At 36.1% G+C, this 12,535-nt stretch overlaps 1 protein-coding gene and 1 long non-coding RNA gene across 11 annotated transcripts in view; one reads left to right on the top strand and one right to left on the bottom strand.

Annotated features, from left to right (window-relative positions):
• Positions 1-4,197, top strand: part of LOC138811491 (uncharacterized) — a 51,165-nt gene extending 46,968 nt beyond the window's left edge. Inside the window, exon 5 of the long non-coding RNA XR_011367418.1 lies at positions 4,075-4,197. This is a non-coding gene — a long non-coding RNA (uncharacterized lncRNA). The remainder of the gene's footprint in view (positions 1-4,074) is intronic.
• LOC138811488 (ecto-NOX disulfide-thiol exchanger 1) overlaps positions 1-12,535 on the bottom strand; it is a 542,054-nt gene that overhangs the window by 287,186 nt on the left and 242,333 nt on the right. The gene's annotated exons all lie outside the window — the stretch shown is intronic.

The following is a 12,535-nucleotide window of genomic DNA, read 5'->3' as shown; positions in this document are numbered from 1 at the left end:
AACTTAATTCTGCCAGGAGCCAGTGTGTGAGCCACAAAATAATTCAGGTGCAGTTGAGGAGTATTACCCCAGTTGGGATAACTAAGTCTCTAGTCAATGGCTTGATTACAGCTTGTTATTGATTAAAGCTGGATCTAGGGGGAACTGTGATGGCTGATACTGTGCATCAACTTTAGTATTCCATAGTACTCAGGTATTTTATGCCTAGATGTTGTTCCTATGAAGGTATTTTTTAATGTTTTTTATTGTAAAAGTACTGTACAAAGGGGTTACGGATACATGAATAAGGCAATGAGTACATTCCCTATCAAGCATTGTTACCTCCTCCTTTGTTTTTCCCCTACCATTCCTCCTCCCCCCAAGTTGTAAACTTTGTTTTCAACATAGTGTCTTGTATATCTCATTGTTACAATGGGTCAAACTGTATCCTATTTCAGCATTTTGTTATTTCCCTTCCCCTCCCCAAATTAGAAAAATGTATATACAAGATGCAGGGCACCAAAATGAAATACAGTGAAAACAGGGGTTATACCATAGGGGAAGAACATACCAAAGAAACAAAATATCACATAGTACATTATAAATATGTTAAAGACAATAGCAAGAAAGAAAAAAACCACTGTCCTTATCTTGGGGTTCATTTCACTTAACATCATCTTATATGGTCACATGTACGTAGCTTTTGATCTTTTCTGCTTGTCCCAGACATATAATAGTTATTGCAAATAAGGGAAACCATGGGCCCTATGTTTCTTTGGGCCTGGCTTACTTCACTTAATATAATTTTTTCCAAGTCTGTCCATTTCCTAACAAATGGGGCAATGTCATTCTTTCTGATGGAGGCATAGAATTCCATTGTGTGTGTATATACGTACATAAACATACCACATTTTCTTGATCCATTCAGGTACTGAGGGGCATCTGGGTTGGTTCCCTATCTTAGCTATGATGAATAATGCTGCAGTTAACATAGTTGTGCTGGTAGCTTCAGCATAGCCTAACCTAGCCTTGTTTGTGATTGTTTGGGTAAATGCCCAAAAGTGGGATTGCTGGGTCATAAGGGAGCTCTATGTGGAGTCTTTTGAGGAACCTCCATACTGCTTTCCAAAGTGGTTCAAAAAGTGTACATTCCCATCAACAATGTAGTAGGGTTCCCTTTTGGCCACATCCCCTCCAGCATCTGTTGTTATTAGAGTTCTTGTTTATAGCCATTCTAACTGGAGTGAGGTGGAATCTCAATGTTGTTTTGATTTGCATTTCTTTTATGGCTAGAGAGTTTGAGCATTTCTTCATGTGTCTATTGGCCATCCTTCTTTCCTCTTCAGAGAAGTTTCTCTTTAAGTCTTTAGCTCACTTATTTATCGGGCAGTTGTTTCTTTGAGGATTTGTTGTTGAGGGAGTTAATTTTTTGAGTTCTAAGTATATTTTAGATGTAAGACCCTTGTCTGTTGTGTGGCTAAGTGAAGATCTTCTCTCAATCTGTGGGCTTTCTATTGATCTTGCTAGCTATGTCCTTTGCCATGCAGAAGCTCTACAGCTTAATGAAATCCCATTTGTCTAACCTTTCTTTGATTTGTTTTGTTTCTGGGTCTCTATTAAGAAAATTTTGGCCTGTGCCAAGGAGACCTAGGGTTTTCTTATTCCTTCCTGTAATGTTTTCAGGGTGTCTGCTTTGACTCTGAGGTCTTTGATCCACTTGGAGTTCTTTCTAATGTAGGGTGATATGTAAGGATCTAGCTTTAGTTTTCCACAGGTGTTAAAACAATTTTGCCAGCATCATTTACTGAAGAGGCTGTCTTTCTTCCATTCCATTTTTTTAGATCCCTTAAGGATAATTAGGTGGCTATAGATCTGTGGGTTCATTTCTTGGTCTTCAGTTCTATTCCATTAGTTCTTAGGTCTGTTCTTGTGCCAGTACCAAGCTGTTTTGATTATTATAGCTTTGTAGTAGAGTTTGAAATTTGGTATTGATATTCCTCCAACACTGTTCTTTCTGCTAAGGATTGTTTTTGCTATTTGGAGTCTTTTAATGTTCCATATGAATTTTTGGGTTGCTTCTTCTATTTCATTGAAGAATAAGGTTGGAATATTGATTGGTATCACATTGAAATTGTAGATAGCCTTTGGAAGTATTGCCATTTTCATGATGTTAATCCTCCCAATCCAGGAGCATAGGAGGTTTTTCCACCTCCTAAGTTCTGCTTTAATTTCCCTATGAAGGTATTTTTAAATTGAAAATAGCTTTGAAATCTATAGTTATTGAACAAAACAGGTTTCAATCCACAATATTTTTGAGCTTGATGTAATCTAAGTGAAATTTTCCATAAAAGATGTCATTTGCCTCCAGATCTGCCATCAGACTTAAGCTGTAATTATTCACTTTTCCCTATATCTCTAGTCTACTGACCTCTCATAAAGACTCTGGACTTGCCAGTTTCCAAAATCATATGAGCTAATTCTTTAAATAAATAAATAATGAATGTAACTATAAGGAATAAGCTCATGCTTATACACTTATGAGAGGATAGGTTTATATACACACATCCCTCACTAATTCTATTTTATAAAAAATGAATTTCTACTTTACAATAAAAGAAACATTGGTAAAAAATTAAGAGCACAAATGTAAAAAATGTTAAAATTGATATATGTATGGTAAGATATTATGTTGGATGACTTTTTTGACGTTTCAGGAATGCACGGAGGAGCAGGGTGTGGTACAGCACACGTGTAATCCCCAAAGCATGAGTTTGACATCAATTTGGATTATATAGTATGTTTCAGACCTGCCTAGATGATAGATAAAGACTCGGTCTCAAGGGAAAAAAGGAGAAAACTGCAAGCACAAGAAAAAGACAAAAGATATAGAAAATCTAATCCTAAGAACCAACTATAACTAAGAATATTAAAATATATGAAAGAAGAAAAACACAGGGAAAGAATAATCAAAGAATAATTTAAAATATATTCCCACAACTAAAGCAAACAAGCTTCAGAATGAAAGTCCCATTAAAAAGTGAAAAATCTCAATAGATAAAAGAACTAGGAGAACTATAAAAAAGTATAATCTGCTAAAGAAATCCTGAAGACTAGTTTCCAGAGAGTATGGATGGAAAAAAGTAATCTACACAGAAAGAGAAAGAGAGAGAGAGAGAGAGAGAGAGAGAGAGAGAGAGAGAGAGAGAGAGAGAGAGAGAGAGAGAGAGAGAGAGAGAGAGATTTATTATTAACAACACTAGATGTTAAAATATAGAACAGTGCATCCAGAGCTCCAAGACAAAATTATTTTAACTTATATTTTTGATTCAGCTACAACACTACACGACTAGCTTTTAGATTAATAGAAATCCGTATTTACCTCCCACAGTTCCTTCTTTAAGTGATTCTTATGCTTCAGCAGTATATAAAACTAAAATTGAAAAATTGAGAGACATGGATCCATGGATGAGCAGTACAAGATAGGATACTCAAATACCAGTCACTCCAACCTCAGATGGGAGAGTATGTTATTTAGAAGAAAAAGAAAAAAGATAATTCTAAATATTTATTTCTACTTCTTGAGAAAGGGAAAGAATGCAAGAATGCCATAAAGATGGATTATTCCAATAAAAAAACATAAGCAATTAAAACTCTAGGAAAAAGAAAAAGCTATACACATTAGGGCAGTGCAATTTTAGCTCAACAATGAGCGATACTTACATGTCCAGAATACCTTATTGGCTTTTAGTCTTTAGAGCCCACAGATAAAATACTGAGCTCTCAATACATTTAAAATACAAATTAGATCCATCTCCATGATGAAAAATTAAAAGCATATATGAGAGAAATTAAAAGGTGTTAAAGGGAGGAAAAGTTATGAAAAGGATAATTGATATAGCCTGAATGTGTCCATCAAAATTCATGTGCTGAACTTAATCCCCGCTTTGATATTTAGAGATAGAGCCCTTGGGAAGTATGTAAGTGTTGAGAGTTTCACTCTTGTGAATAGATTACCGTCTTATAACAGAAATAGAGGAACAAGACAAATGAACAAAACAATTGAAAGCCAAACTGGTGTCATGTCTGTAATCCTAGCTACCAAGGAGACTGAGATCTGACTATTGCCATCCGAAGCCAGCCCAGGCAGAGAAGTCCATGAGACTCTGAATTCCAACTAACTACCAGAAAACCAGAAGTGGAGCTGTGACTCAAAATTGATTGAACACAAGCCTGGAGCGAAAAACAGCATCTAGACCCTGAGTGTAAGTCTTACTATGAACATAAAGAAAAAGAAAGAAAGAAAGAAGGAAGGAAGGAAGGAAGGAAGGAAGGAAGGAAGGAAGGAAGGAAGGAAGGAAGGAAGGAAAGAAGGAAGGAAGGAAGGAAAGAAGGAAGGAAGGAAGGAAAGAAGGGAAGGAGGGAGGGAAGGATGGAGGGAGGGAAGGATGGAGGGAGGGAAGGATGGAGGGAGGGAAGGATGGAGGGAGGGAAAAAAGAATAAACAAAAATATAAATCTAGAAAGGGTTAAAAGAATCATCAGTTTTCTGAGCAAATACATCTGGAGTTAAATTTTTTCATTATACATCTCCTGTATTTTTTAATTTCTAAAAGTATTATGCATGTTATTTATTGTAAAGATTAATAAAATACAAAAGATTTATTAACATTTAAAATGCATCAGAAAATAACCTGACTAGCTGTATGCTTCACAATGCAGGCAGCCATCAGCATTTAAATATGGTCGTAGTGGTAATTCAAAAATTAACATGTCACAGTTTTTAAGCCTCAAGTAGAAATGTGTGCATAGATTGTGGCAAATTCTATCACAACAATACTTTAGAAGACATGACAAAAGAGACCATGTCAGGATATTAGGTGTTAAAGAAAATAAAATGGTTAAAATATTTCTCAAAAATATGTGAGGTAGTAAATGTCTGTCCTAAAGACCCTCTTACAGTTGTAGGGAGGGTACAATCTTGGTCTCTTTCCTCATTAATGAGTAATGAAAGACTGTTAAACTGACAGGATCTTGCAATATCCCCAAGGCTATCATTTATTCCCTTTGTGATTTCTAATGAGTAAGATGGCAAATTGGCCATCAGAAATAGGACCAATGAGTCACATCCTGAATTCTCAGTTTGAGGACATAATACCACCACTATTAAATATGACATAGTTTAAGTGACATTCAGCATAGTAGGAAACCACAGAATTGTCTCACTTCCAATTTGGGATATCTCTGACATTTATGAATTGGACTTCCTTGATACAATGGCTATTCTGCTATATAGATTCGGAAAAAATGAAAAGGAAAACGGGCAACCTTAAAAAGAGGCCAATGTCAGAATAAGAAAGATTGTGGAGTATTTGGATGATATTCGCATTCATCTTCAAATTGCCTTTGCTGTGTGTTTCAACATTTCAAATGAAGAGGTTTTTTTCAATGTCATTTAATATAAGCAAACATAGGAAATTCAGTAGCAGACTTTAAATACCCCTCATCTTGTAGGAACTTAAAAGATGAATGCTGAATTTTCTTTTGGGTAAAGAAAGAAAAAAATATATTGGGGCTTTTCCACCCCACCCTTTCCTGAATTAGAACTTTCTAGCAGCTGGAAGTCTCCAGACTAAGTTCTCAGGGTTGGAGTGCTCAACTACTCCCCACCTCCCTTCTAGGGAAAAAAAAAAAGAAAAGAAAAACTCAGAAAATTTAGTAAGTAGTAATGGACTTAGACTACTGTTGGAAGTCGTTATTGAAAAGGGTTATCTGTATAAATGCAGATCTACATAGTCTACATAGATGCTAGAGAACTATAACAAACGGTTATACAGGAGAACAAAAACAAAAGTGTAAACTTTCCCTAAGCATTTGGAACTAGAACTCAGAGTTTACAGCACCTCCATACTGCACCAATCAAGTGATTCATTTCACAGGCTTTCTAGGATTACTAACATGCCACCTTGCACACTTATTTCTGGTGTACTCATATGTAGTCATGACTGTTACAGCACTGTAATTGTTATATAATCTCATTCACTATTATATCCAACGTGCTAGACTAGTGAAATATAGTAAGCATCCTGAAAAATATTTTTCATTGCTGAGGTTCAACACAGGACCTTGCATTATGCTCAGCAAATTATCACCAAGCTACAAACACAGCTTTCACTTATCTTTCTTTTCTGTTCTTTTTTCTTTTCCTTTCTTTTCTTTTCCTTTTGCTGGGAGTGGAGCTTAAACTCAGGCCTCACACCTTTGCTCAGCTTTTTCACTTAACTGGTATTTTAACACCTGAGATATACCTCCAATTCTATCCATTTTTTAAATGAATAACAACTTCATTTTATCACTGAAAAGAGCAAATTCCAGATAAAAGTGCTTTGCATCTGGCAAAACAGTTTGCAATGCAGGTCATGAGTATTACACATAATCCAGTCCCTGTTGGGAACAACTCTTAATGGCTCTGACAAAGTCATTCTCTATGTTTCACAGATGAAATTCACAACAGTGGAACTGTGCAGAATATAGACCCTGGAATCAGATTTTGTGGACTCAAATCCCATTGCTACACCTCACCAGATGTATTATCCTAAGAAAATTATTTAATCTCTTTGTGCTTGATTACCTGGAAAGTGAGTGACAGCCAACACTTAACTCATTCATTGTTGTGAAAACTGAATAGATTAGTTCATAGCACTGATTAAAATAGGCCTGGCATGAAGTAAGCACCAAGTATGGTTGATAATATAGTTGTTACTGATGCTACTGTCATGGGCATCCAAAACATAAAATGAAAGGAAATAGCAATATACACACTTTGGATTTCTTTTACTAGTGTCAAGAAGTTTACAGTAATATTTTATATTGCTGAATTCCTCTGAAGTTATACATGTTGATATACTATTTTCCTCCACATTTAGTTCCTTAAGAGCCCAGTGGAGCTAGAGCTCAATAAAGTATGTGTTTTGGATAAAATAAGGACATGAGCTGAGGCATTTAATCACAGGGGCAGCTGCAGGGCTACTCTTCATTCTTTGTTTCCAAAGCACCTTGTTTTAATATGTGTTTTTCTTAAAGCAGCTTGGACATAACAAGCTTCTTTAAACATAAAGCAATTTTAATTTTTATTATGATTTAGGAACATTCTGAGTTGGTAGCTGAAATGTTTTTATACAGTAACTTCATTCAGAGGAGCTTGGTTTATGGGTTATTGTACACATGACAGAATTGGTGGAGTAATATTTACATTGTCTTTTTGCTTCATTGGTATTGAAATTAAAATATCAGCTTAGTACAATGAAAACAAATTACATGGAACTGAGTGTCTCAGGAACATGCAAAAGGCATGGCCTGAAACACAATGTCTGTACCCCTTTCCTCTTTGCTGTCAAGGGGGACCTTTCATTAAAAATTGCTAAATTAGGCCAAGGAGTTCTTCGGGAAAGTTGTTAGCCAGAAAACCCTAAAATTCCAAATAAGACATAGAGCAATGCGTTATTTCCTTGGTTCTGATTCATTCTGTGAGTGCTTTGGGAAGTGTTGGATCGCTGGTCTGAATGATCTCACCTCCTTGTAGGAAAAAAAATAGTCACTAGCAGTTACTGCTCCCAACTGAAATAATTTTCCAGGTTGATTCTAGAGGAACAAACAAGACCTGCACTAGACATTTCCTTTCCAGAGGCAAACAGACAAATATCAAAGTGCAATGCTGAGAAGTAGAATCTATGTAATCAGTCGATATAGCTTATGAATATTCAATATACATATGCAACTTTATAATATACATTAACTAAACATAATACATATGTATTTATTATTATAGACATGATTTATGCACATACTATGTGTATACTGTACTCACATATATATATATATTTTCATGTATAATACACCTATATATGTTTGTGTGCCAATCTTGTTTTGCAAGATCAGATTGAGCTTTTCTATCTGGCAGGTCTACAAGAGCTGTTCAAGTTTTGAACAGTTATGCAAAAGTCCTGCTACAGTCTCAGAACCCAGAAAGATAATTCTAACCTGCTTTCTCACCACAGGATGCACTCCTCATTATGTAATGCAGTTTGGATCTCATACAATTTTGCACATTTATTTTCCAAAACTTCAAACTTATGCCGTCCTGAGAACAAAAGCTGGCAAGAAACACTCAAATAATGAGGTAACAAATGCAATGAAAGTGCAGTGCACTGATGGAGAAATGTCATGGGAGTTACCAAATGGCACTCAGATCCAAAGTTTACCATAATATTTGGGATCACTTTGCCAACGAGCATATAATTGACTAAAAGCCTTGCCAGAACTATGCTAGCTAGGTCTAACATAATACATAAAAAAGCATTTGCAAAAAACTTGAAATGTTAGAAATGTATTTGTAGAGCAATAATATCTATATATATTTACTTCTAGAAACAGAGGCAATTTTGAACTTTGGCTCTTTTTCTTGTTGAAGTCTATTAAAATTAAAGTCAAATCAGATAAAACTCAAACCAATTTTATATGTCCTAAGTTTCCAATGGAAAGTTACGTTCACTTTTTTTGTCCTAAAAAGCTAGCTCTACCATAAAAAAGTATCTATTGGTAGCTACTAAATTCCTAAATCAGAAGCCTGTACATTTCAAGAGAAAAAATTTTTACCTATTTAGATCCAACTCTAAATACATTTTTATCCTAATAAAATATAAAAAGTCTCATAGGTTTTTAAATTTCTTTTTTGAACTTTTTAAATTTCGGCTCTTGCTTCCTCCTTCCTTTGGCATGCAAACTTGCCCTTGTAGCCAGCTACATCTGTTGAGAGTCTGAACTTGCATAGCTGAAAGTGAGCAAGAAGGCAGATACTTAGCCAGCCAGCTCCATCAGCCACCCAGTCCCCCTCTCCCCATCCAGATTCTGAGTTCTGGCCACACCCAATCTATCATCTTCAAATTAACTCCGTATATTCAGTTGTCTAAATTTAAGGCAAAAACATATTGACAGTACAATTTGAGCTAAATTTGTAGAACTTTATTGTCACAAGAACTATGTGATGAATCCTTAACAACTGTTGTACACAAGCTAGGAAATTTCTACAAAGAACAGCTGTCCTGAGGTCCAATGTCAACCTCAGCCTTGTTGCTAAAACAACTCTGTCACCAACAGAGAGATGACTTAGCTTTCTATATGCCAGACATGAGTTGAGGTACCACATTTTCAGTAACAATACACCTTAGTGATGACTGCCTTATGGCATCTTTCAGATACACATTTTGTTTCATTACAATGATATTATTTCACTACAATGTTATTATTTTTCATTACATGATATTATTATATTACAATGATATTATTTAGAAACAAATAAATGAATGCTCAGAGCATTAATAGAATTATCCAAAATCACACAACTAGTATGTAGCATAAGAAGGACCAGGCATGAGTCTTCTGGTTCCTGAAGGGAACATAAGTGTTCAAACATTGTATCAAAAGAATTCTGAATCTGCCTGGAGAAAACCAGTGTCTATAGGTAATTTTTTTTTAATCCACATTCTTGGATCCTAGCCAAGGTCTAAGAATTACATCTTCTGAAGATGAATCAAAGAATCTAGATTCTCGTTGACAGGGGAATTAGAAGAACTTCTAAGAATTTTCTTCACTGACAACTTTGTGAGATTTCACCAACATTTATGTAGGACATACTTACAATTTATTTGCTCATGACGTGTCTGATGAACAAACCAATTACTTATACAGTATTTACTACATGTGCTCTCAGTGAATTCAGGACATAAATGAAGAGACAAACTGAGAAGCTGAAACACAATCACAAATATGACCTCTAGGCTCAGCAGTTCTAGAGTCATGTGTCAACAACTACACACTTCAAGGTATCACTGCAGTTATCTGCGAAGTCCTGGGTGTACAACATGCACCTTGGATCAACTTCTGTGGAGTAGTTTAGAGCTCTCCAGGATGTGCTGGCTATGTTCTCAATACCTCCAAGAACCTTGCCCTGCCAGTGAACATCCTTGGAGGCCCCTTTCTTCCATGGCTATTTATTTCCGTCTGGAAAAGCCTAGACATTACTGCTACATATCTAGAATGAGGCTGATGCCTTTCTTCCTGGCAGACAATGGCCTTGTATATTTTCTGTTCCAAGTGTTTAACAGTGAGTAGAAACTTCATCTGTGCTGTAGAATGTATGCATGGCTTAAGATAAAGTAAGGAGTTCCCTCTATAATAGAATTCACCAAATGCTTCCAAACCCTTGTGTTCATTGACATATCATTAATTTCTGGAGAGAAAGCCTGCAAGGCAGAAAATTAAAGCCACTGCCACTGGAGATCAATCTGAATTCAGACACAACATCTGTGAAATTATTATGTAAGTGAATAGAAAATCTTCTATTGGATCTATCCACATGTAGATTTAACAAAGTTTTCAATAACATGTCTGTTGCACACAGAGGTGAGTTTCTGTCTACAGTATGTTTCCCTCAGTGCTATAAACATGTAAGCAGATGAGAGAAGCAAAATTTGGCTTATAAATGAAGTTCTTCCCTCTCCAGCTGGCAAAAGCAAGAAATTTGGAGCTCTGCTTTCCTGGCTACCAAAGGGTCATGTTCTCCTTGCTCCACTGAAGCCGTCTGGGGAAAATCAAATTTTTCTGCCCAAGGAGAAACCATGGAACAATAGAAAAGAACAAAGCTGCAGAATTCTTCTCCTTTTGTTTCTGCTTCTAGAAAACTCTAGTTACTGTTTCATCTAGTTTGTTCTCTCAGTGGACTAGTAAATAACATAAAATAGTTGCAAAATCTTTTATAGTCTTCAAAGAATAATGTCTTACATGCCTAGAAAGCCACCTGAGTTATAATTAAATCCTCTAACAAAAGAGCACCAAACAGATTATTAGCTTCCTCCATACATTAAACAGATTCATTGATACTTTTCTTCTTTAAAAGTGGTTCAGAGTTTTCCCTTGTATCAAAGAATCTATATCAAAGAAAACTAAAATGGAATTTGCAATTAGTAGAAACAGACCATATTAATTTTTCCTTTTCAACAATACTCTTGGATATAAACAGGTTAAAGGCATTATGCTAATCCAGCGATAGCTCAGATTACCACACAATTAAACAATGTGCTTTACATAATACAGACTATGCTGCACCTCATAAGTATTTTTCATTGTAAGAAATATGTTAATGAAGCTTTTCACTTTGTCTTATGGAAGCATACTGCATTTTCAGGTCTCTAAATTGCATGTGAAACGTGCAGTTCAGTGAAATCTATCTATAGTGAAGTCAGTGCCATTTTACTATCTGTGACCAGAAGGTCAGGAGTGACAGCCCTGTGCCACTGTCATGATGACAGGTAAGATGAACTCCAAGTGAGTCCCTTACCTCTGCTGCTATGGGCTAAATGTGGATCCCTCACAAAGCTCACATGTTGAAAGACCTTCAAGGTATTGTTAGAAACCATGGCTATGCAGACACATATTACATCATAAGAATGGGGCTCATATCCTTATATAAGAGTCCAGAAAGAGATCCTTTGTCCCTACAGGGGTAGTAAGTGCTATTTACAAATTAGAAAAGAGCACTGGCAGCTGGGCATGGGTGGCTCACGCCTGTAATTCCAGCTACTCAGGAGGCTGAGATCTGAGGATCTCGGTTCAAAGCCTGCCCGGGCAGGAAAGTCCATGAAACTCTTATCTCCAATAAACCACCAGAAAACAGGAAGTGGCACTGTAGCTCAAGTGGTAGAGCACTAGCCTTGAGCTGAAGAGCTGAGGGACAGTGCCCAGGCCTAGAGTTCAAGCCCCACAACTGTCAAAAGAAAAAAAAGAAAAGAAAAGAAAATGAGCACTGGCTCATTATTGAATCTTCTAGTACCTTGATATTGGACTTCACAGACTTTAAAACTATAAGAAATAGTTTTCTGTTGTTTATAACCACCCAATTTATATACTTTTTTATAGCGACCTGAATGGCATAAGACACCTGCTCTGCCTAAAGGATAATGGATATAATGCAGTATTATTTCCTTTCAAAGTGGATCTGATAGGACAATATGTTAGAAAACATAGATTCATGATCAAAGAGATATGGGGAAGCATTCTGGTTGGGGAAACACCCCTCAAATAAAACTAAGTCTAAAGAATTTACTGCTCACTAAGAACCATATTAATGCATCTTCTTTTTGCTGAAATTTCTTTTCTCTCTTTTCACTATAAGTGTGCTGCAAGCACTTATCTAAACCACTTTGATTATTCATCAATATCAGGTTCATTCCAGTGAGTAAGATATGTATATATACTTTCCCATCCCCTTGCTATGAAATCTGCCACACATGCAATCCTGTGTTATGTTATGTGATCACTTCCATGGGATGCCACTCTAGTTTTTTGCTGTTGTACTTTTTACTTTTGCATGGCTATAACCAAAATACCTGGCAAAAACAACTTCAAAGACAGAAAAGATGTATTTTGGCTCATGGTTTCAGAGAGTTAATTCTGTGATTGCTTGGAGACCCCATCCCCTAAAGTTTCCACGATCTACTAAAATA

This window comes from Dipodomys merriami, unplaced genomic scaffold, assembly GCF_024711535.1.
Source record: "Dipodomys merriami isolate MVZ:Mamm:240054 unplaced genomic scaffold, mDipMer1.0.p SCAF_530, whole genome shotgun sequence".
NCBI classification, from domain to species: Eukaryota; Metazoa; Chordata; class Mammalia; order Rodentia; family Heteromyidae; genus Dipodomys; species Dipodomys merriami.
The sequence above is the reverse complement of the archived record's forward strand: the minus strand, read 5'-3'. Positions and strand labels throughout refer to the sequence as shown.